Genomic DNA, 27286 nt, shown 5'->3' on the forward strand with positions numbered 1-27286 from the left:
ACATCAAGAGGAGAGAAATATAATAGATGGCAGGATTTACGTGAGTTAGAATGAGGCGTTGTCGCAAATGACTCTCCAATTTCAGGTCGGGTACCCCTCTTGCGTGGACGACCCATACATAAGAACAATAACTTAAAAAAAAAGCTAGATGAAATATGGGTAAAACGAAAAGGCAACAAACCCAAAGGAAAGAGGAACAGAAACAAACATAAGCATAAAGAAAGTAAAAAAGGAACAAAAAATGGCGAAGACCTGGGTAGTCGTTAGCAGGAGCGTAAAGCAAATGGAAGCAGATGGAATGAATGGTAATAATCACTATTCTAATAAATGAATAGTTTTAATCTCCTTTTGCCAACTATCATTCTAATACAACTTCTCATTAATATAATGTCATGTGTCATGTCGATATATTAGGTTACTCATTTCAAAATTTAAATTTAAATTTTCTAATTATATGTTAAATTTGAAGTTATAATAACTTTAAAATTTTGATATATCTCTTAATTAATAATTTATTTAAAATGACTTATTTAAAATAACTGATTAATAATTATAAATTTTTATTATAAAAGTTTAATTAATTTTATAACCGTGGTTTCCACGGGTTATAAACTAGTTTTCAATATAGGAACGAAAAAAAATTTAAAAATATATGTGGCAAGATATTAAAGAAAGAAGGTGCTGATGAAGATAATAGTTAGTAAGAGGAGAGAGAGAGAGACTTAAGCACGTGGAAAGGAGAGATAAAAACAGTTTGCATATAGGAAATAAACTAAATAAGAAACCAAACAACATATTAGTAGGCATGAAAAAAACGACTGTGAAAAAAGAATTTAAAATCCACAATCATCAATCGGTTAAAGTGGTGGGTAAGTTATGCCAAAAAGAAAAGAGTTACTGTTTATAAGGGTCATATATATATATATATATATATATATATATATATATATATATATATATATATATATATAGGGTGAGGTTCAATAGAGAACCATAATTAACCAAGTAACCAATATTTTTTTCAACTTTTAGAACTTATTTTTAATCAACAAAAAAAAAACTAAAAATATAGAAATTCATAACTTTTTTATCCTTTTTTCAATGATATAAATTTCGAATTTTTTTTTACGTCAAATTCACAATGTGAATCTTCGAAAATTCACAACGTGAATCCGGATTCACACGGTGAATCCGAAAAATATTTTTCACATTCACAATGTTAATATATGAATTTAGATATTTTTAGATTTTTTTCGATAAAGAATAAGCTCTAGAAATTAAAAAAAAAGATTTGGTTCCTTGAAGAACCCATAATTATGGTTCTCTATTGAACTTTTCCCCCACACACACACACATATATATATATATATATATATATATATATATATATATATATATATATATATATATAGGAGATGGTTCCCTTGAGATTAATAAAAATTAGAGATTGTGAGATTAAATATCAGACAATGGAACTTAACGTCAACTAACATCAACTGTTAAATGATTAAGGGTATAACAGTAAACTTCAAATTAATGTTCAAAAAGCGAACACCTTCCTTCTCTAAAAATCATTATATCGCTAAATCATCGATTTTCAGTATCAGTCACGTAATCATAGCATCAAATCTTCAACAATTATTCAATATAATAAAAAAATATCCTATTTTTACTGAATCTGTTATCAAATTAATCACAATCTTCAAATAAAAAAAATGATCAAAACAGAGCATCAATTCATATCCTCATAAATACGAGATACAATCCTCAAATCAAAGAAACAAGCACATCGCAATCATAAACAAAGCATTTAAAAATTGAATCAAAATCAATTTTCATAAATGATGTCGAATTCAAAAGAAATTGACAAGTCGATCGCAATTGATATTATTATAGCTGAAATCAATTCATCTCGTAACGATGAACAAATCGATTCAATTTCTTTCACTTCTAAAGAACTTCAAAATACGATTCGTATTGAATGTACAACTAATTTGTTTTAATACTACATATTACATTACAGTTTCTACACTTCATTCTGATTCTTTTATTATACAATACAAAATTATCAAAAATCATATATGATTATACAATACAATATGTGATTTAATCATATAAGGATGAATAATCATATATGGCTGTTCATATCTATGATTAATCATATGTATTTATAGTTTGTAATTATGATTTATCATATATGTTTTCAAATTGAAATCTATATTAATATTATATTTGGATGAATAATCATATATGATCATACATCATAAAATATGATTAATCATATATTACAAACTACAAATACATATGATTAATCATACATAATTAAACAATATAAGGTATGATTATTTATAAATTATTTAATATTATATTTGGATGAATAATCATATATGATTATACATCATAAAATATGATTAATCATATATTACAAACTACAAATACATATGATTAATCATACATAATTAAACAATATCAGGTATGATTATTTATAAATTAAGACATATAATCATTTATGATTACACAGTATATTATATGATCAATCATATAATACAATGTACAGATACATATGATTTAACATCTAATAATATATTAATATCTAAAATCATATATGATTTTTTATACTAAAATATAAATACATATCGTTAATCACATATGATTATTACAACATAAAATTATATAATACCATATTTGTCATTCCCTTCTTTTATTAGGTGAAAGTTCCAATTCAACAAATGAATCATATTGCAGTAACATAATTGAAGAATCTTAATATAAACCAGATGTCCCTACAGAATTTGTACCAGTTGTAAACAGTGTTTTAAAATCACTAAAGTTGGCAGTAAAAATGTATACGGATTATGCAGAAATGGCAGGTTTTCATATAAGAATCGATAGCCAATCAAAATAAAATAGCCAAATAATAAAAGAAAAGTATGTTATATGCAATAGGGGTGGCAAGGATAAACCAAAACCTTGTGATACGTTGGCTACAAGTTCTGTCAAGAGGAAACCAAATTCAAACAAGATAATTACTGGGTGTACAACAAAGATTATATTTGAAAATGTTTATGGAACAACAGATTACAAAGTTAACATAATTCACACAAACAAACTTACATAATAAAATCCACCAAAATACATATTGACTTGTTTTCCATCACCATGTTTTCCATCATCATAAAAACAAACATTCTTCATAATATTCATAACATACACAACATAAACAAACTTGTTCTTATAACATCATCAATAAGAAAATATTCAATCAAAAAAAATTTGGCAGCCTTCTATCTATATTCCATTAAGCATCATATGAATGCTTACCACAGATTTTTTGATCAACTTTTTGATACTCATATGCAGCTTTCAACACATCATCACGCTTTGTATTAATCTCAAGTTAAAATTGTTGCTGCATATTTCATTCTCAACTTTTCCAGAATTTTTTCTTGAAAACCACCTTCTTTTGGAAGACCACATTTCCATTTAGAACCTTTTTCTCCAAAATAACTCTCCATATGTCTCATAGAAAAAACTCCACAATCCACTTTGTTATAAACTGTCTTCCATGGCATTGTCAATCTTACTGGAGTAAGATTTTTATCAGTCATTTCATTTGCTTTAACATGATCGATCTCTTTTAGATACTTCAAAAAATACTTTTTCTGAAAATCATATATGATTTCAAGTCAGAAAAATATAAGTATAATAATTATAAAACATATCATATATGATTTCAAATCTAAAGAATAAATATCATGTGAAACTTACAAGAGGTTTAAAAACTACACCATACTTATCATCGAAATCAGCATCATCTGCACCATTATCGATAACCTCAAAAGCACGTTTCTTCAGATTCATAACAATAAGATATACTCCCTCCGTCCTAAAATAATAGTCCATCTTTCCTTTTTGGTTTGTCCCAAAATAATAGTCTATTTCTAAAAATAAATAACATTTTTACCAAAATACCCTCTCATTATTACTTAACAAACTAAGCATTTAATGGAACATTAAATGCAAAGTAAGGACAAAACTGTCATTTTGTTAAATAAAGTTGGTGGTAATTAATGTTTTTCGTAATCTGTGTGTTTTTTGTCTGTGGACAATAATATTGGGACGTAGGGAGTATGTGCTTATGCCTCAAAACCGGGAAAAATACCTAACATCAACATGTATAATATTAGAAATAAAATATTTATAAATATATATATATATATATATATATACACACACCATATCAACATCCTTCAAAACCTTCAAGTCTATATCACCAGAAACACTACGAGAGAAGTTGTCCTTGAAAACTTTATATTTTGCAGTTTCATTCAAATGAGTATATTCAAATGCCAAAGTCTGTAATATAAGAAAATCATAAATGATTATATAATAACATGTAAATATTTAATAAAAAAATTATTAATGATTATCAAAATATGAAAAGGAAAGAATAAAATAAAAACTTACAGTCTCAGAATTCATGAACAGTCTGAGTGGAGAATTAACAACATCTCTGAATTTCTCTTGATGATTTAGTATACGAGATCATGAATCAAGAACACTAACATGCAAATGAGTATTTTATAAAGACTTTCATAATTAGCTCTAAAACCAATAATATATGTTTCTATAAGCAATACAATGTCCATGTATATATTTATTTAAATGTTATTTAAAATAAAAAATTATAATTATTAAAATAAAAAATTATATTAAAAAAATTACCCTGGATTTCCTTGAAGATTGAAAAGCCATTCACAAACAACATTTTCTACTTGTGACAAACTAGGTTTAAAATCAAGTAACCTTTCCTTAAATGGTGACTTATAAACATAAGAAAACTTCATTTGTCTCTTTCCTTTGACATCCACTACTGATGTTGCTTCTTCATTTATATCTTTAGGTTTGCCAGAAACAGGTTTTGATAAATGAATAAAACTATAGAATTACCTCCACATCACTAACTTTATTAACATCAAAATCTTTTTCATCCTCATCACATAAATACTCTTCACCATCAGATTCAACCTCATCACCACCAGATTCCTCCTCATTACAGTCAGATTCTTGAAATTCTTCTTTAACATATGCTTCATTAACATGTCCACATCCAAATCCTCCACTCTCTTGTAAAATATCCTCAATAGATCTTATCTTCTCTGACATCCAATATAAAAATAGTTGGACGTTTACGTGTGACTTGCAAATGATCAAACTTGAAAGTATCCACATACAACAACTACAAAAAACATATATAAAATCATAACATATATAACATCATATATGATTTTGATGTGTAATGTATAATTAAAAAAAAAATTATACTACATAATCATATATGATTATATGTAATAAAATCATATATGATTTATTATAAAAACAAACATATTTTTACAACTAAAAAGAATAATAAATATCAAAAAATAACTCACATACCATAAGGTATGTTGCTGGTCCATAAAAGAAAGAAGATTCTTTCTCTGGGTTGTAAACCTTCTTCGTCCTTACCAAATAATCCACAATGTAATCGCACCAATCAATGCTACTTAAATAAGTATCTCTTCTGATTAAATACAATGGATTCAGATTACATTTACCCATGCTTGTAGACTCACATAAAGTATTAATAAAAAGAACCAAAAAACTGATTCTGAAGTTGTCATCCGCAACACTAGTTTGAACAATTTCATTCTTTAGCTGTTTCAGTCTCAATTTATCAATATTTTCATACTGTTTCTTCCACTCAAACATACATCTCTCTTCATTATTCTCCGAAATGTAATCCATGTTTGAAAGTAGTGAGCCACCAGATGGTAATCCTAACATCTCTTGAACATACTTACTATCAACATTAACTTCATAATTATCAAACTCCACCTTCAAAGATTCAAAATTAAAATGATCAAGAACATAATAAACAATCTTCAACGGTACGTCAATCATCTTCATCCCTAACAAACTCCCAAATCCCATAGCCCTAACACAATCCTTCTGTTCTCTACTTAAACCTTGAATAACACCCAACAATGACCCGGTGAACATCTATTCTTCAATGAAGGAAATTCTATTATAACAGCAACTTTTTTATCTTTCTTCAAAACTTTAGATTCTCTCTTTGGTTTCTTTGAAGATCCAGGATGACTCTGAAAATCTGAATCATCTTCATCAAATAGTTCACGTTTCTTACTTACAGTTTTGACCTTAACCCTCAGCTTCACTTTTGGTTGTTCAATAACTGTTTTTTTGGATGTCTTTGAACTTGTTTGCGACACCTCATTCGCCTTTTCTCTTTTGGAAGATGACCATGTCTTCCTTGAGCTATCTACATTCCCTTTTTTAACTACAATTTTCATTACAAACATAGTGTTAGTAAATAATAAAACATACATTTATCATTACTATTCACTAATGATTATAAACAGACGTATAAAATTGTTTATGATTAGAACAGTAAATAAAAATACAACTAAATGTTATATACAATCCACTTAAAAGAACCATAAAATCAATTATAATTAGAAAAATAACTTTATATTCATGTTTGATACATAAAAATACATTTATCATTACTATTTACCAATGATTATAAACAAACGTATAAAATCATCTATGATTAGAAGTAGAAATAAACATATAACTAAATGTTATGTTCAATACACTGAAAAAATCAAAAAATCAGTTATGATTACAACAATAACTTCAAACATTAAGTTATATGTTTATTTCTACTTCTAATCATAGATGATTTTTTTTTTTGAACTGTACCTTCGGAAATAACAACACTTCTACCACATTCGATATTTTTTTAATTTTTGAATTTTTTTCGAACATAGATTCTTTTGAAATCCTTATCTGTGAAAATATAAACAAAAACTTACATCAAAAACCACAAAAAACAAACATAATAAAAAAACATATCAACTCTAAACGAGGCAATCGTCAAAATCAAGTTAAAATGACGAAAAACCTACTGAATCAAAACAAAAAAAAACACCATTATCAACATAAAACGACAGTTAGCTAATTAATAAAAACATGCATTATCAATAAAATGAAAAATAACTCGTATTCTAACATTTCATTTCGATTAACGAAGACGCGACTTCGTTTATATTTTCTCCTGAAGACATTTACTGATTTGTCAATAACATGTAAAAAATGAAAACTAGGGCAAAATACGATAAAGAAAGAAAAAGAGGGTTTCCTGAGAGTTCGAAGTGAGACTTTGATCGAGAAAGAAAAGAAAACAATAGGCGGTTACAGTATCGTAGCCTGCAAAATTCGTATCAGTATTTGTAAAATTACGACAATAGCCCCACAATCGTAAATTAACGGCGTTAGTTTAATAAGTTACCAATATAATTAATGTAGCACCTGGTTCTTGGTACGTGTTCTTTTTATTAAATTTTTAAATATTTTGTATTTGGTCTTGGACTCGGCGAGTTGAAGGACCAACTCGCCGAGTAGAAGCGGGATGAGGCGCGGAGTTTAAGTTGTGGACTCAGCGAGTCGAGTCCCGGATTTGGCGAGTAGACCCTGTTTGGGCAAAAACCCTAATCCAAGGGTTTGCACCCTATTTAAACACCTTAACTCGGCCTCCTTAGCCCCATTTGCTCCCAGAAGACCCCCATAGCAAACCCTAGCCGTTTTTAAAGCAATCTAAGTCATTTGGAGTGATTTTGGTGCTTTTGTGATCCAAGGAAGGAAGGAAAAGCTTGAAGGATCAAGAGGAGGCTTGAAGGATTCAGTTTTGAGCATCATTTGCAGACTTCAGAAGGTATAAAGTCTATAACTTGCTTGCTCTTTTGATAGATCCCATTTTGGGGAGTTTTAGGGATTTTCTAAGGCATTTTGGTCACCAACCATGATTGCAAGCATGGTTTGAGGGTGATGTTTCAGATCTAGGTCCTTTGAGGGGTTACAAGACAGAAAGGGGTGGCTTTTGCACTCAAGGAAGGACCCATGCATTGTGAGAGCTTGTTTTAAGACCTTTTAAGCTTAAAGTCCCATGCAAGCACGTAAAGGTTGTAACTTTACGTGCTAGATCGAGTGTAGAAGAATAGATCTACATTTTGATCAAGTGTTGTACACCAGAAAGCGAAGATTCAGTGAGTGGTTGTGACCAACTCGACGAGTCCGTTCTTGGACTCGGCGAGTCCTAGGTTCTATCCCATATTAGTTGAGGGTCATAAGGACCCAGTTGAGTGTGGAAAGGTTTTAAGGGGGTCCCAAGGGGTGACCCAACGTTCTGGACTAAGCCATTGTTTTGGAAATTCATGGGACTCGGCGAGTGCATGAGTAGACTCGGCGAGTCCAAGGCAATCTTCTTAAGGATGAAGATGAACTCGATGAGTTGTTTATACAACTCGACGAGTTAAGGACAGGACCTGTGTATCAGTTGATGATGAACTCGACGAGTTGTTCATACAACTCGGCGAGTCGGATGAGGATTCAGTCGATGTTCATTTAGAAGGAAAACTCATCGAGTCATCGCCTAACTCGACGAGTAAAGACGGGTATGAGGTCTAATGGAAGGATAGGGACTCGGCGAGTTGGCGAGCCAACTCAACGAGTCAGGTCAACTAGAAGTTGACTTTGACTTTGACTTGGTTAGGGGTAAAATGGTCATGTTACCCTGAGGGTAGATGTCAGTTTTTGACTAAGTGTTTTGTGGGAATTTTAGCCGGAGAATTTCCAGAGCAGTGGCAGCAGCAGCAGTCAGAGGATTCCCGCACAGTTCAGCAGCTACTACGAGGTGAGTTACCTTCCAGTAGCGGTGGGTCTACGACCACAATGTCGGCCCACCAGTAGGGATCGTATGCTAGATGTTTGTCTTTGTGATATTCATCTGTGTTGTTACTACTTGATATGTTATATGCTAGCGTGATATGGTATGTGATGGTGATAGAGTTCGGTTGTTAGGACCGAAGGGTAGGTTAGGCTCCCCAGATATGCCTAACAGTATGTTATGACATGTTTTGTTGCTAGTATGATATGTTACTTGAGGTAGAGGTAGTAGGAGGGGGAAGAGTCCCCGAAATTCGATTGTTAGGACCGAAGGGTAGGTCGGACACCCCAGATATGTCTGGCAATAAATTATGCTATGATATATGTGATAGTAGTAGTAGGGTGAAATAGTCCCCGAGGTTCGGTTGTTAGGACCAAAGGGTAGTCAGCACCTCGGAATGGCTCGACATGGGTAGGTCAGCGCCCCAGAATGGCTTGACACGGGTAGGACGGCACCCCAGAATGGTTGTATGGGTAGGTCGGCACCCCAGAATGGCCGTACGGGTAGGTCGACACCCTAGAATGGTCGTACTGGGTAGGTCGGGCACCCCAGAAATGTTTAGCAGTATGTATGTTATGTGATTGTATGGTATGTGGTACAATGGGGGAACTCACTAAGCTTCGTGCTTACAGTTTTAAGTTTTGGTTTCAGGTACCTCTTCAGCGAAGGGGAAGGAGCTGGCGCAGTAGTGGCACATCATACACACACACATTGGTTTTCCGCATTATGAGATGTTCTGGGATTGTACTCTGACATTATTATTATTTCCATGTGTTGGGTTTTCAGACACGAAATATGTTTTGTGAAATGATATGATGGGATGATGTTTTACTACAAATGTTTTACAAACCACTTAATTTAAATGAAATTTTTTTGACGTGAAAATTGGGTCGTTACAATTACAAATATGTCACCGCATAGTTTCAGAAACAAACATAAGCACATCAAACGGTTATACACATAACTCACAATCTTTAATTTTTTTTATCTCAAAGGAACCAACATCCATCTATCTATCTATCTATCTATATATATATATATATATATATATATATATATATATATATATATATATATATATATTAATGGACAAATGTCATATTAGCCCATCAAACTTTTTCGTGTTTGTTTTAAAAGGTCACTAACCTATTTTTTTGCCCATTAAGAAAATGAAGTTGAATGTGACCGGTTGAAATGGTCCTTTAACCCCTTATAAGAGGTTTCAATGCTAAGTCGTACTAAAAGTTGTGAGGTGGATGCCTAGTCACTATTGTTTGGTTTTTCTTAATTATTTTTAGTTGTTATAATTTATATGTTATTGTTATGATAATAATATAAATAAAAAAATTATAAAAAAAGGAAAACTTAAACCTAATCATAAGCAACCCATCTCCATCCACAATCAACATCGATTTCTACTTCATATCCCTCAAGCAAAAGAAATCATCCTTACATCTTGTAGCATCTCATTTCATCCCTACATACTACACCACATCACCATCTCAGGTGTTGAAATTCGAAGATCTCAACTCCATCTGCCCTCCAATTCCAGTCCACCTTTCAACTTACTAGACCTCTATTATGTTCTTGTCACCATTAGTATCTAGAAGAATCCTATTCATACACATTTTCAAAAAAGAAAGCAGTAAGTACTTGTAAAAATCATCAATCATATAACAATTACATCAATAAAAACACTTCATAAGTCAAGTAACTAGGCATAAAACCAAAACTTCTCACCGATCTACATTCAAACAAAATCCATATACAGATAAACAAAGTACGAACCAAAATATAGATATGAACCAAAATGTGGATGCCGTGAAACAAAATGGAGTTTGATTTGGGCGTAATTTGGGGGTGTTGGTGGTGAGTAATGAGAAGAATGGTGATAGGCTAGGACTTGGGGTTAATCGCCGAATGCTCCAGGTGTTGTTCAACATCAGATTCGATTACTTCTCCATTTTTTCGATTTTGATAGTTTGGGGTTTTCATCTTCATCAGATGGTGGCTCCGGAGCAGAGTCTGAGCAATGCTAATTCCGGCCTGTCCAGTAGCTCTGACAACAAACACCGTATTCGGACCCTTACGTCTTCTAAACAAAGAACCCGGAGATGATGGATTACTCACAACTAGAATCAACGATTTCATATTAGAAACCTTCCTGAAGTCGAAATTGAACCGAAATCGATTCTCGGTTTCACCTTCTCCGGCAGAAGATACATCGGATTTCTTCGCACACACGATTAATCTCCTAGGCTTTTTAGTGAGCGAGACTGGTGTGAGGTGTAGTGGCAAGGAGAAATGAGTTAGAGGTGAGAGTTGGACATGTATATTACCTTTGAATCCGGTTGCAGGTAACAAAAGGGTATTTTAAATCATGGAAATGAGAGTTTATTAGTTTAATGTGCCAAAAAAATAGTTTAGTGACCTTTTAAAACAAACACCAAAAGTTTGATGAACTAATATGACATTTGCCCTATAATAATAATAATAATAATAATAATAATAATAATAATAATAATATAATATAATATAATATAATATAATATATAATATATATATATATATATATATATATATATATATATATATATATATATATATATATATATATATATATAGAGAGAGAGAGAGAGAGAGAGAGAGAGAAAAAAAAATTTAAGAAAAGGTCTTAAAATTTGAATTTATATTCAATTAATCTCAAATATCTTTTATTTTTAACAATAAAACCAAAAAAACGTACAACCATTTACATATTTAGGTTTTTATCCAATAAACTTGTTACCAATTGAATACGATGATTTTCATAAACTTGATCAAAATTTAAGGTTTTTTCTTTTAAATATCTTTTCATTATTTTAATATTATCTTATTATCTTGGTATATTATAGATTATATTATCTTGAGATATTATCTTTTTCTAGCATTGAATATTCATTATGAAAATATGTTTTCTTTCATTAATTGTTTTTTATAATTTTCTGACCAAAAAACTCAAGATTGTTTTTTATTTAATTGATAAATGATATATGTTGTAAAAAGACAAATGATGTAGAAAAGAGGTTGAAAAGGCTTTCATTAGATATTGAGTTTGTTAGAAACTAAGCCCAAAACATGCATTCGCCCAATTAGTAAACCATCAAAAAAGTTAAACCTGTCAAAACTTAACACGACACGAAAAGTCAACACTAATTTGACATATAGTTAACAGGTTTGGGTAAGGGATTTTGATAACATGTTAACAAGACATGAAATGAAATTTAAGTTGGTTGCGTTATAGTCAAGACTTTCTATTCGAAGATGACACGAATATAACCTATTTAATTATATATCATATTTTATAAATTTTATATCTTTGTAAATATATTATATATTATAAACTTGTAGTGATAAAAACTCAAAAATTAAAATTTAGGATTGAATGAGCTGAATGATTAGGGAAAACCAATATTTTTAAAGTGTTTCAAACTTTCAAAACGACTTAAGTTTACTCGTCGTCATTTATACCATTTGTTCTCCAACTATAATTCTTTTCATTTTGTCTTATAAACTTAGGAAAATATGTAGAAACATCTTATTATTTTGGAATTTTTTTGATAATATCATTTTTTAATAGAAAATTCCTGATTATTTAATACTCTTCTTCATAATTTCCTCTAAACTTACTATGAATTTTATATTCCACCTCTCAACTCTAGTGTTTCACTTTTTTTCTGGTCTCATACTTTCCAACCTATAGAATGTTTATACCTGACATGACACACCATATTTAAATGTTTAAACTTTAACCTGAAACCTGATACGAAATCGTTATGAAAAAAAAAAAAAAAACAAATTGACAAGACACGACACCATAATTAAATTGACTTGTTATGGTGAAAAAAAAACAAATTGACAAGACACGACACCATAATTAAATTGACTTGTTATGGTCAAGTCCTCTCAACCTATTTAGTATCTTGAAATGACACGACACGTATGACACCCAACCTGATACCCGATGAATATCTATGTTCCACATAGATCTAGTTAAACTATCTGTTATAGTCTAAGCAGTTATCGCGGTTGAAATTTCAATATCGGTCACATGCCGCTATTTGAAATCGCGGTTATCGTGATGCTATAGCAGTGGTATAGCGGTTTCTTAATTTTATGTTTATTTTATATTATATATTTATACAAACATTAGATATTAGATTATGAATACTATATATAATTAATATCATAAAAATCATATAAAAACATAACAAAATCTATATATAATATTCTAATATACTAATATGGAAACTAGAAAGTGTCAAAATGTCATCGCAGCTCAAGTCATTCGTGGTTTCTAGGTACTGAAACGGATGAGAAAGGGAAGTTGTCATTTGTTGCTTTGTATTTTGTAATTAAATATATTTATTATTTGGACTTATTAAGACAAAAAGTTTAGAGAACTAGTTAAAAAAAATAAAGATTTAATATTGAAATAACACACAATTGTTTTTTTCTTTGTCAATGTAGCCCAATATGTACGAAAATATAAAATCGGTTGTAGCGGCGCTATAACGCTGATGAGGTTCGCGGTAAATAGCGGTCAATAGCGCCGCTAATAACGTCACCGCTATTCGTAAACGCTATTTCAAAATAGCGGTTCAGTAACACCGCAAAACGCTATAGCGCTGCTATAGCACCGCTATAGCGCGCTATTGATAGCATAGGTTATAGTCACTACTAACCACTATAATGGGTGGGTGTCACATCATCCACCACAATATTTATTACCACTGACAATAGGATACATATCACTATATTATTCTTATTTTTTTTTAAGTGAAATATATATTTTTTATTGTAGAGAGAAATAAAGAAAGCTAGAGAGAGATTAAGAGAGAGAAAGAATTCAATTGGATGTGATGATCCGTGGTATACACCACAATTTACCACGACCACTACCAACCACTAAACACCGAAATGGTGTTTGTGGTTAGCGGTCGTTGACACCTAAACCACGAAGTCTTTTGAGGTATGTATACGTGATGATGGCCTTAGAAGGTAAAATATCTACGCTCCACATAGAACCAGTTAGAAGGTCTGTAGAAAGTCCACGTCAATGATATGGGGTGCCGGTTTCTATGCGGGAATTTGTCGATGGGTTGGAGGGTCTACCCGGCTATCCTTTCTTTTGCGACCGGGTCTCAGAGGACACGTCAGTTGGCTGGACCACATATTAAACCGACATCAGCAACTGGTGAAGTCCACCAAATGACTTCTAAGATGCTCTTTCCTTTTCTTATTTTTCTTATAGGTTTACGTGGCGTAATCGCAGCTGTCTATGTTATCAAGAGTGAGGTTCACATGGGCCTTGAGCTCAGCGGCTGGTTGTTGCACATGGCTATTTACAATTTTCTCCTTGATAACTTCTAAAAAAGTGTATACGCCTACTGAAATAAACATAAGATATGACTTTTGTAAGAAGGCATAAACAAAGAGAAATTATAAAAATAAGAACGTGATCACAGAAATGTTTATTAATAACTTTTAATTTGCTTTTAAGTCATTTATTTTTAATTATACTATGTCAATAAACTTTTTTTTCCTACTTTCCATTACATCATTAGAATGGCTTTCAACACTGTGGCATCTATCGTGTCATCCGATGTTATATAATTTGTTAATTTATATTCATGTAGTTGTTTTAACATAAGTACAAGTACCCACGGTAGACGCCATAAAAATTGAAATCCACTATAATTGTGTAATGGAAAATAGAAAAATAGCATACTGATTACAATCCATATATGAGTGACTTAAAAATTAAATTAATAACTTATCAGTAACTTAAACAATAAATTAAAAGTTAATGATAGGACATTTTCTTTGATATAAACCGGTTTTTATCAATATAAATGCATCTTCAACATTTGCTTTTGTACGACTAATAATTATTTGTCTGACCACTTATCACTGTAACATCCCCAATGATACATATAATAATATTGTACGTTTTAGGTCACCCGACACGAAAACTTCTCAATGAGTCACTCATCCTCGAAGTACTATCGCTTGGGCAAATTTAATTGCAAAATTGTTGTGAGATCTGTAGCCCTGATTGCTTTAAAACGCGTTGTGACAGAGAATTTATCCACACCCGTTTAAGGTATGCTTAGTTATTCACCCCCCCCCCCTTTTATAGGGTTCAATATCCCTATCGAACACATCGACATGTGTCTTAGCTATGATATCATTTGTAATACCTCATCCTGAACGTATCATAATAGTGTCTGCTTTGCGCCACCGATACGAAAACTTCCTAGGGGAAACCCATCTTGTAACTATGATTTTATAGAACATTTTAGATGAATGTTGATAAATTACTTATATCGATAAAAACTATTAGATGTTTACCATTAGAGAATATATTTTATTATATGCTAAAGTGAATAAAAATATAATGTGACAAAATTTTTGAGTCATACCATAGATCAAATGTTGGAGATAATATATATATATATATATATATATATATATATATATATATATATATATATATATATATATATAAACTATGTAACGACCCAAAAATTTCATGTTGTGTGTTACATTATGTATTTGGTATATATATGGCTAAGAGTGAACTTTAGTAATGAAACGATGATGTTGCGGTAATGCAATACATATGTTTATATACTTATGAAATTACATCGGAAAATATATACAGTTTAATGAATTATTAGTTAAATAAAGTTGTAGTTCCCTCCGAGATGATTCCGTGGATATAAAGTTTGTCTAAAACGGAGTCTGTATTAGAACGTTATGGTCGTTCAAAGAGTACGTTGTTATTTTGAAAATCCGACAGAAAATCTGGCGAGGCGCCTACTTAAAGGTGTAGCGCACCCTAAGACCGACTTAAAAAAAGACTCATATTTAAAGCCCCATTTTGTCTTTTTGGGCAAAAGAAGTAAAAGGGAAGCAGGGAAAGCAGAGAGCACGAAGAGGAAAGGGAGAAATGAGGGTTTGAAGGGATGAAGCTAACTGGAGGTCAGAAATTCGATACGATGCTCGATTCGTAATAACGACAACGAGGGTAAGCATATAAATCGTTTAATTAACGTATTTTGTAAGTATATCGGGACATATATCCATAAACCTTAGTATCATATTACGTGAAAATCATCATGGTTAAGACGTCTAATAGTCGTAATGTCGGATTTGACAAGATAAAGTGTAACACTCGGTTTCATATTTGCCTTGTTGCTTGGGGCTGCGGCCCAATCATCAATTGTCATGGAGTTTAGGGCTTCGGGAAAGGAAGGATTTAGCCCATTTCGGATATTCGGTTTGTGTTTTGGAGCCCAAGGGTATCGGTAAAGGCGTTGGTTCGGGCCTTTTATGAATTTTGGATTTAACTTTGATTGGTTTTCAGGCTATATAAAGTTGATAGAAGCGTAGGTCTTCTCGTTACCTTTCCGTGGATATAAAGATCGCCGAAAATGGATAAAGGACGCAAAAGTTATGACCATTTGATGTTAGAGGGGTTTTGGGCCAAACTGGGTACACATGGCGTACCAAGTGGGAATGCGGGACAGATTGGGAACGCAGTGCGTTCGCTGGATCAGATTCAAAAGCTCATTTTTAGGGTTTGGTCCCTTTATAAGCATCATTATGGACCCAAACCTCTTCCATTCTTCAGCCTCCATCCTCTCTAACCCTAAGAGCGAAACCCTAGCACCCATTTGTGTATTTCTTGAGCTTCATGGTGATTTTTGTGTGTTTTGGTGCTTGAAGAGAAAGAATGAACTTCTTGAAGAGTCAATTCTTGACTTAGAGCTTTTGGATCCAAGCTTTGCTCACCTAGATCTAACTTCTGGAGGTATAAAGTCTCAACCTTGACAACTCTTTCATGTAGATCTAGCTAGTTGGTTTGGGTTATGTTTCTGGTCCCTTTGTGGTGGTTCTTGTGAGTAGATGTTACTCCAGAACCTTTGAGCTTCATATTTGGTCCTTGTTGAGGTTATGGAGTCATAAAGTTTAGATCTTGATAGGTAAAAACCTTCCATGCATGATTTGGTAGTCATTTGATGAAGTTTGGGACTTAGGGTTTTGATTTGGGTCCCATTGAGATATGCTAACTCATAAAGTTGGAAACTTTATGACTTAAGAAGTCCCTTTGAATTAGATCTGGAAGTTTGGACTAAGATCTAAAGGTAAAAGCTTGCATCTTGGTCTCTTTATGGAGTTAGAATGCTTAAAATCATGATTGGGTCCTTTATGGCCATACAAAGGTGCCAAGTTGACAACTTTATGGATTAAGTCACTGATATGAAGCTATTGTGAGGATTTGGACGTTGGACTTAAGGTATTAAGACGTTTGGGGTAATTTTTGGACAATGGCTAGGAACGTTGTGCGTTCATCACGGGAACGCGGCACGTTTGGGAAAAGGGTCCCAATCGGTGGTCTAGCAAACAATGCCATGCGCTCCGCCAGGGAACGCAACACGTTCAGTTCATCAGTGGGCTTTTTGGGCTTTTGGTCATGGACTTGTCTTGTGGTTCAATCTTGTTTCTTTGGGCTATGAATTATCTGTTTGGGCTCTGGTTGGGCCTCAGACTTCGAGTGGACCTTACGTTTGGTTTGGGCCTCGAGTTGTGTTGTTGGGCCATTAATGGGCCTTGGGCCAAGTTGGGTTGGACCCATTAAGGAAAGGGTAAAATGGTCTTTTACCATAGGAGTAGGGACTTATGAGTTGAGGTCGTGGTTAATGGATTATGGCATAATTACTAATTGAGATTTATTTGTTGTTAGTGTGGGATTTCCGGTTCAGTGGCTGAGTGTTATCAGTTTTTAGCGGATCGAGGTGTGTTGCCTTCTGTATGAACGGGTCAAAGGCACCAATGTCGGCTCGTATATTTATGTTAGTATGTTCCGGACTAAGGTCTGATGTCAGGCGGTGCCCAATGTATGCTTATATGATTTCTGGATTTTGGTCTGATGTCGGGCGATGCCCGAGGAATGTTTGTATGCATGATGTCCTCGTCATTCTTGCATGTGTTTGTATTATGATGGGCAATCCCCGAGGAATGAATGTATGTTTCCATATTTTGGTTCGATGTCGGGCGGGGCCCGATGAATGTTTATATGTTTATGTTATGTGATTATTTTATGTGTATTTGTTGATATTTTTATATGTATACCGAGCTTTGCTCGATGTCGGGTGGGGCCCGATGCCAGACACTGTCCGATGCCTGGCGAGGCCCGATACCGGACATTGTTCGATGACGGGCGGGGCCCATGAGATGTTTCCATGTGATTATATGTATGGTATGTGGTAGTTAGGGAGCTCACTAAGGTTCGTGCTTACAGTTTTCAATTTTGGTTTCAAGTACTTCCGGTAGCAAAGGGAAGAGCTCGAGATGACTGCATTGCACACAGCACGATGTTTTAGCATGGGATGTTTACTATGATATATTGACATATGTTTTTGATATGGATACTCTGATTTTGATTATTATGAATATATGATTCACGCTTTTGATGGAATGTTTTGATAACTACCATTTATTTAATGGTTAAAAATAAATTTTTTGGGACGTTATTTTATGAGTGCTACATAAAGGTTGATAAACCGTTATAGTATTTGAAGTTATTAATACCGTGTTATTATGAACTAATTAGTAAAATTGATAAATAGTTTATGTGGTGGAACTCTTGATTAGGTAACGAGGGTTGTACACCCTAGTTTTACAACAATGTCCGACTGTAAATTGGACTATCGGCTTATGGAGTTAAGTCGTTTGGTAATAGGTTTAAGGAACTTAGTGATTTGGTAACAAATGGTTACCCAAGTATGTTAGTGGTCATGAAAAGTTCACTATAATATATATGATGAATAAGCTCCTAAGTGTATTGGGACAAGTTCCAAGGAACTTGGTATTTATCCATATAGGTTGGAATAGTGTTTGAGCTAAGAGTTAGCACGAGGCTAGAAGCCAAATCGGAAATTGGTCTTCACTAACTGGTCAGGTGAGTACATATAGATTTTTCCCATTTGGGATATATGGCATATTAGTAATGTTTTTATGAAATATGTTAAAATGATTTGGAAATGTTTTATTGTTAAAAAGGTAATAAGTCCTAGCTAGCGAGTAAATCGACTCGTTATATAATGAGTAAGTTAAAGGTTTTGAAAATCAAATGTTTTTGAATAAACGAACTCTTTTATGAGTAATGGTTAGCTAGATATGATTTATTATACAATCTATTGAAAAGATTTAAAGAACTATATTTACAATTATATTATGTTCAAATGTTTTACTATGCAACGTGATTAGTAAACATGAAACGTCCCAAAAATACAACCCAAAATTTTCATTTTTAAATCATTATTAAAACCAAAATATCATCGCCATAGTATAAAATCATGAACCATGTGTCTCAAAATATCATAATATCTGTCAACATATTAAAATCTCATATCAAATATCATATGCCATTCGATCATCACGAGCCCTTCCCTTTGCTAGTGGAAGTACCTGAAACCAAAACTGAAAACCGTAAGCACGATGCTTAGTGAGCTCCCTCAAACTATCACATACCATACAAATAACATACAACTAGAAGATACAGGCCCTGCCCACCCTCATGAAGAATCAGGCCCCGTCCACGCTCCGCTGTCTAGGAGATTCGGGCCCCGCCCACACTCCACTGTCTAGGAGATTCGGGCCCCACCCACACTCAGCTACTAACATATCACATATAGGGGTCGGCCTTGGTGCCTTTGACCCGTTCCTACAAAAAGGGAACTCACCTCTCCAGACTGACTGCTGAAAACTCGAGTGAGGAATCCTTGTCTGCTGCTCCAGCGACTCTCCGGCTATAAATTCCATAACAACACTTAATCAAAATCTGATAAACCTTCTTAGGGTACCATTTTACCCTTGGTCAAAGTCAACATCTTGGTCAAAGTCAAAGTCAAGGTCAACTCCGAGTCAACCTCAACTCGTCGAGTAATCTCCCAACTCGGCGAGTTCACGAACAACTCAGACACGTGGTCAACTAAGTCAACTCGTCGAGGTCTTCCTGTCATAAGGATTGGGACAACCCACTTCAACTCGTCAAGTCCTTTCCTGGACTCGCCGAGTTCACATATCTGTTTGAGTCATCTTAATATATTAATCCCCTATCTTCTAGATCCAAGGTCCTTGGTTCGTTTGCTCACTGAAATGGCCTTTCTAAGGGTAAAGTTTCTAACTTTACCCGTTCATAACTCTTCTTAAAGGGTTTAGACAAAACCCTAATTCCTTTAGGACATGGATCTTGTCCAAAGAGCATTAGAATCTCTAATCCACGCATGCAAACCTACATCTAGGGTCTAGCTATCAGATGATCAGTAAAAGTCTTGAGCTTGCTTCCATGCATGGCCCTTTTTGGGCTCAAAAGTCCATAAATACTTCTTTAGCACTTGCATGAGGACTCTAAGGGCATAAAGTTTGCATCTTTATGTCCTCACAGCCTCTCAAGGCACTAGATCTGGAAGAGTAACTCATGGGTCAATCCTTACCCACATGTTAGCAAATCTTGGACCAAAAACCCTCAAAAAGAGGTCATAAATAGATCTAAGAAGAGAATGATCAAGTTTGAGGCTTTATTACCAGAAAATTTAGCTAAACGGATGAAACTTCTGGATCTATAGTCTTTCTCTTGAGTCCTCCAACTTCTTCTTCTTCCACAAGCTTCAAAAGGCACAAATAACACTCACAAGTGGCTCACACACTCAAAAATCACTCTAGGGTTTCGTAGCTGAGGGTTTGTGACAAGGAGGCTGCAAATGAGGCTAACGAGTGGGGATTAAGGTGTTTAAATAGGGTGCAAAACCCTGAAATTAGGGTTTCGCCCTGACTGAGCTACTCGCCGAGTCAAGGACTTGACTCGCCGAGTAGACAACTTAAACTCAACGCGTAGTCTGCCTTCTACTCGACGAGTTAGGGCTACCAACTCATCGAGTCCTTCTCTCAAAATGAATAAATAATTAAATTAAATGTGTACCAGCGAACCGGGCATTACAAAATATACATGTACATGAGGATCAATCATTTATGTATGATTAAGTCAATTAAGTAAAAGTAGTAATCATGCATCTTATAGGCGAATTGCATAGTCTTGGAAATGTTTCTAGCTTGCCCAACAGGTACACGTGGGGACCAATGAAATGTTGCATGGGGGTACTCATGGGAACCAATCACGAGATCTGCCTTGATGATATGTTCTCTGGAAATGTCAGTGTATGTGGTCGCTTATGCAACTTAGGAAATGGGTCCCTTATGCAATTGTGCCCAATTTGGGGCGGTCCTTATGGACATTATATTAGAACATGGGTCGCTTATGAGACTGAGCCCAATTTGTGAAGGGGGGGGGGGTCCTAATGGACATTAGATTTGGCAGATAGCCGAGACTCGAGATGGCCTAAGAAGTTTTGCATAAGTACGGACATGTATAACATGTTTTGCATCATGTTTACAAAGTCATGTCAAATTATATTTTTATCAAATGATTTTGATAATGATTATGTGTCTAAACTATGTAACTCACAAGACTATTTTTGTCTTACGTATGCTTTAAAATGCCATGTATTCCATGTATTGAGATTTAGCCTAGAGAGCTGATTGAAACGAATAACAGAGAGCCAATGATTAGAAACTGGGCATAGCTTCCGAGATGTAAGCAACGTTACAGGTTTACTATGTTTTATTTGTATCAATTGTAATACTCAAAAGAATGTTTTTACAAATGTATTTGTAAATGAAATGTGAAAAAGGTGGGACAATATTTTATAAATGGAACAATTGATAGAAAATGTTTAAAAACCATAACATTTAAATGTATAGAAGATCGGGAGTTATATATATATATATATATATATATAATAAATAAATATGTATATGCTTTTCTATTAACCACACTAATTTTAATCTCGAAAAACTGTAACTAAAGATAATTTATTTATTATTTAAATAATTTTTGCTTATGTGACATCCAGTATCGTATAAGACATGACAATAGAATAAATGTTTTTGAATGGAAGAATGATTTAATATATACAACTAGAAAGAAACTTGTAAAAAGAGACAATTACGAAGGAACGACTAAAATGGAGTTTTCTAATCAAGATACTCATTTGATCGTAATATTTTTCTTCCTACTTACATACCTCATATAGAAAAAATCAACACTAGAATAAAATATGCCTCTTTTTTCAGCCTATTCATACCAAACACCATGACATTTTAAACGTTGAATAAGTCGTCTGAATTAAAGTTTCCACACACTCTTATTTAGACTTCAAATTTTATATAGCCTTCATCGAGTTGACCACATCCGAAATCAGTTCGACGAAAGAAAAAGCTATTACATTTCATGTCCTAACTACAATTTCAAGTCCAAGATAAGTGAATAGGAATGTATCAAATTTAAAGTTTGTCACCTCTACACATAATCACATAACCACATAATAACATATCATGGTCACCGCCCGCTTCATCTTTCCCCGCGCGACATCGGACATAATCTGGCATCGGGCCCCGCCCGACATCGGACAGAGTTCGGTATCGGGCCCCGCCCGGCGTCATGAAAAGCCCGGTATACTTATAAACATATCAACAAATACACATAAATAATCACATAACATAAACATATAAACATTTCACGGGGCCCGCCCGACATCGGACCAAAATCCGGAAGCATACAAATATTCCTCATGCATTGCCAGCATCGGACCGTAATATGGAAACATACTGTAACATACACATTCTGAAATTGTGTATTGTTATTATTAAAAGTGAATAAAATTGAGTGTTGAGTTCTAACAGATAGTTTTTACTAGAAATGAAGTAAAACTATGTTTAGAATCACTCATAAAATATTGGAAGTCTTATGGGATTCCAATTAATAGCCAAATAATGAAAATTTAGCGAAAATATAAAATTTGAAATAAGTAAAATTTTATTATTGAAAGTTGTAGATAATCTCGTTAGAAACATTTAGGCGAAAACCTCTTCGAAATCCGAGTTATAACGAAGAAGTTATGACCAATCGAAGATCCGCGATAAAACCGACACGACGCCGAATGACGTAAAAAGTGAGTTTTTGATAAAATAATTTTTAGCCTTAGTAATCTAAATGAAAGTTGTAGTATTCGTTAAACCGAGAAGTTCGATAAAAAGAACGCCAAAATCTGACTTCGTATGAGGAAGTTATGATTTTTCGAAGTTTCAGCTTAGCAGTAGACAGCTAAAAACTCGAATTTTAGATCGAGTGATTTTTAGCCGACACAACCTAAACGAGAATTGAAGGTCTTGTCATTTGTAGTACAACGGTAAAAAGTCTGACGAAAACGGATGTCGGATGAAGAAGTTATGAATTTTTACAAGATTTGGCACATTTTTTATTTAATTTTCGCATGAATAGTGTTGATCCACGTGGCGATTTCTTATTGGACCGCAGCCTCGCGTGGAACCCTCTAATTGGTCCGATGTCGTGTCCGCCTCGTTTCCGATTTCGTGACTCGCCCTTGCCTAGATTCGACGCGTGTCGCGATGAGTCGTCCAAAGCAGCTTAATCACCCGGTGACTCCTCGCATCCGAAGATGCCTGTCACGTCCGAACCGAGCCACCTGGAGCCCTCGCATGCGCGCCGCCTGGTCCTCTCGCGAGCTGCCATCTGTCTCACTGACTCACCCCTTCTCGGCCGAACCCTCGCATCTCCTCCCTATAAATACAAGGCCTGCGAGCCTTGCCGAGGAATTTTAGAAAATTGCCAATTTTGGCCCCATTTTCCATATTTTGACATCCCCCGAAGCCCCGGTGTCAATTTTAACACCCGAAACACGCCCCGAAGTGCCGTGAAGCCCGAAAAATTTATCTTTTCGGTTTTGAAGCTCTACCTTTTTAGAGTCCGGTTTTTAGCTAATTCTCCCGGTTTTCAACAAATAAAGCCATATTTGGAGCCGATATGCTGCTCAAATTACTATTTTAACCCCCGATTATTTTAAGGTGAGTTCAATATATAGGAACAATTGTATGTTATGTGTTATATGTGCTATGTGCTTTTCAGTGTTATTATTCTGAGTTATTTTCCAGTGTTATTTTTATTCGCTATTTTTAATAGCAAAGTTATACCTTTGACCATGTGATCAGTGAAAGGACTTAGATTCACGGCGGTACTGGTATGTAGCCTCTGGCCATGTAGAACATGTCTCGTAAGAGAATGACTTCTATTCTATGGCATTGGCAGAAGGTTAGATAGGAATGTTATGTAGCCTCTGACCATGTAGAGCATGACTCCGTAAGAGAATGAACTATATTCTATGGTATTGGCAAATGGTTAGACAGGGCTATAAGCCTGAAATCTACCAAAATGTTAATCAGAAATTATATGTCTTCTGTGCCATTTGGGCCAAAGCTTTATTGATGCATATCAAGTATTGAAATCATTATGTCTCATTGATCGTAAATCATTGAATCAAATCTTGAGTTGATATTGAAAGCCTGACATATGATACGCATATGCTATTGTTGTTCTTGTTCCCTTTTGCTTCTGTCATATTGGTATATATAAGGCATAAGATTATATTGTATCTATTTATTGAATTCACTAAACGTTATCGCTTATCCCTCTCAATATTTAACAATTGCAGGTGATGAGTATCCAATATAGTTTTATATTGCTGAAAGCTTTAGAATAGTTAATACTATTTCTATGTATTTTAATGTTCATGTATGTATATGAATAGTAGATTCCTGGGTAGATATGAAATGTAATAAAACTAAGTCGGTTTGTATCCAATCTTTTGTAATCACTTTATCAATATAAAATATTGTTTTATAAATATGCATGTAGCATGTTTTGAGGAAGTAAATTAAGAATAATGTTGGAATAGTATGAAAGTTTGGGTCTTTCATAAATACGAAAGTTGGGGTCTTTCACATACAATACAGACACATGCAAGAATCACGATGAAATCAAGCATACAAACAATCCTCGGGCACTGCCCGTCATCGGATCGGAATCCGGAAACATATAAACCTACATCGGGCACTGTCCGACATCGGACCTTGGTCCGGAACATACTAGCATACATATATAGGCCGACATTGGTGCCTTCGACCTATTCATACATAAGGAAAACTCACCTCGCAAAGCTGAATGCAGAATCTCACGGTAAGGAATCTCTAACGGCTGCTGCGACGAGTCCCCGAGCTATCATTACCACAACAACACTTAGTCAAAAACTAATAGTCCTTCTTAGGTTAAAATGACCATTTTACCCCTGATCTAATTTGGTCTGTGTCTAAGGCCCAAAACCATAACATGAATGGACCAAATCTAGACAGCCTGTCCAAGCCCACTAGTGGCCCACAAATGGTCCAATTTTCTAAATTGGGCCCAACTCCTTAAATGGGCCTTCTCTTAAGCCCAACATATTCTTAGCCCAAACTAACTGATTTTTGATGGCCCACTATGGCCCAAAATAGCAAGTCCATGAAACAGCCCAACTCGAGGCCTAAATGACAAAAACCCAAATCCAGTGAGTATGTGAGGCGTACTCCTCTGTACGCTAAGCGTACATGCTGCATGGCGTGTACGGTGCGCATACGATCTTGTACGCCCAACTTGATACCCCGTTAGGCAATAAGATCCAAAAAGGCTTAATCCCTTAAGACCTTAAGCTCCAAACACATATTTGAGTCCAATAAAGTGTCTTAACCAATAAATTAGATTACTTGGTGGCTTGCGAACCCCCAAATGGACCCAAACTTGAAATATGGCAACCTACTTACATAGAAATGACTAATACTCATGCATGGCCACATTAAGACCTTTAAGGTGGTAAATTTTTTATCTTTAGGACTCAAATAGCACTAAGGGTGGCAACCTTAAGCCTAAAAATGGATTTGTAATCATAAATTTCCATTCTTGGGACCAAAAACGTACAAAACCCCATTACAAGAGATCTAAGCATTCATCGGGCAAGTTTTGAGCTTTTTACCTCAAATGAGTGCTAAATGGTGATGATGTCTCAGATCTCTAAGCTCAAGCTACACTAGTTCTTCTTCACCAACTTCTTCTTTCTCCTTCCAAGTTCCAAACGACCAAAATGGGCTTCACAAGATCAAAATCACACAAAGATGAAGAAGGTCAGGTTTCTAGGGTTTCTGAGTCAAGGAGGCTGGTAAGGAGGCTAGGGTTTAGGACACAATGAGGTATTTATATGGCTTAAACCCTAAAAATTAGGGTTTTGAGTCTGCTCACGTATGCTGCGCGTACGCATATCAACCCCCCGTATTCAATGTTGCCACTACGCCAAGCTTACGCCCAGCGTACGTCTTCAGACAGCCCAAATATATAACGAACCATTCACTAATGGTCCATCTCAAACCTCAAGTCACGGGTGTTACAATTCTCCCCCACTTGAATCAGACTTCGTCTTTGAAGTCTGCTACCTTAAACAACACCGGATAGTGCTCATCCATCTCCTCCTCGGGCTCTTAAGTCCACTCGGACCCCTTGCGGTGCAGCCACTACACCTTTACCAACTCCACCCTCTTGTTCCTCATCTCCTTCCTCTTCCTGGCGAGAATGGCTACTGGTCTGTCGATGTAGTTTAGGCTGTCATCCACCTGAATATCCTTTAAAGGCACAACTCGAAGTCATCCATTAAGCACTACTGCAGCTAGGAGACATGAAAAGTGATGTGGATCTGGCTAACATCTGCTGGAAGATCCAAACGATAAGTAACTCGGCCCACCCATGCCAAAACCCTGAACGAACCGATGTACCTAGGGCCCAGCTTGCCCCGCTTCCTGAACTGGGTGACACCTTTCCAAGGTGACACCTTCAGGACGACCATATCCCCTACCCGAAAATCTAGGTCTTAACAGCACTTGTCAGCATAGCTTTTCTGCCGACTCTGAGCAATTTAGAGCTTGCTCCGGACCTGCTGGATCTTCTCTGTGGTCTTGAGTACCACCTCAGTACTCTAATTGACCCTCTGACCAGCCTTGCCCCAACAGATTGGGGTCCTACATTTCCTCCCGTAGAGCATCTCGAAGGGAGGTCAATCTATTCTAGTGTGGTAATTGTTGTTATACGAAAATTCCGCTAACGGAAGATACGTATCCCAACTGCCTCCAAAATCTAATATGCATGTGCGTAGCATATCCTCTAGATCTTGAATCGTCCTCTCAGTCTGCCCATCCTTCTGAGCGTGAAAAGGTGTACTAAATTGAGGACGATTACCCATCTCTTCATGAAACCGCTTCCAAAATCTGGAAGTGAAACGAACATCTCGGTCTAACACAACCGAAACTGGCACTCCATGACGTGCCACTACCTCGCGTACATAGATCTCAGTTAGTTTCTTAGCCGATATACTCTCCTGGATTGGGATGAAATGATCACTATTGGTCAACCGATCCACGATGACCCAAATCGCATCCACTCCACGTGCAGTCCTA

The sequence above is a fragment of the Lactuca serriola genome, chromosome 7 (assembly GCF_051521515.1).
Source record: "Lactuca serriola cultivar US96UC23 chromosome 7, Lser_US96UC23_V15, whole genome shotgun sequence".
Taxonomy (NCBI): Eukaryota; Viridiplantae; Streptophyta; class Magnoliopsida; order Asterales; family Asteraceae; genus Lactuca; species Lactuca serriola.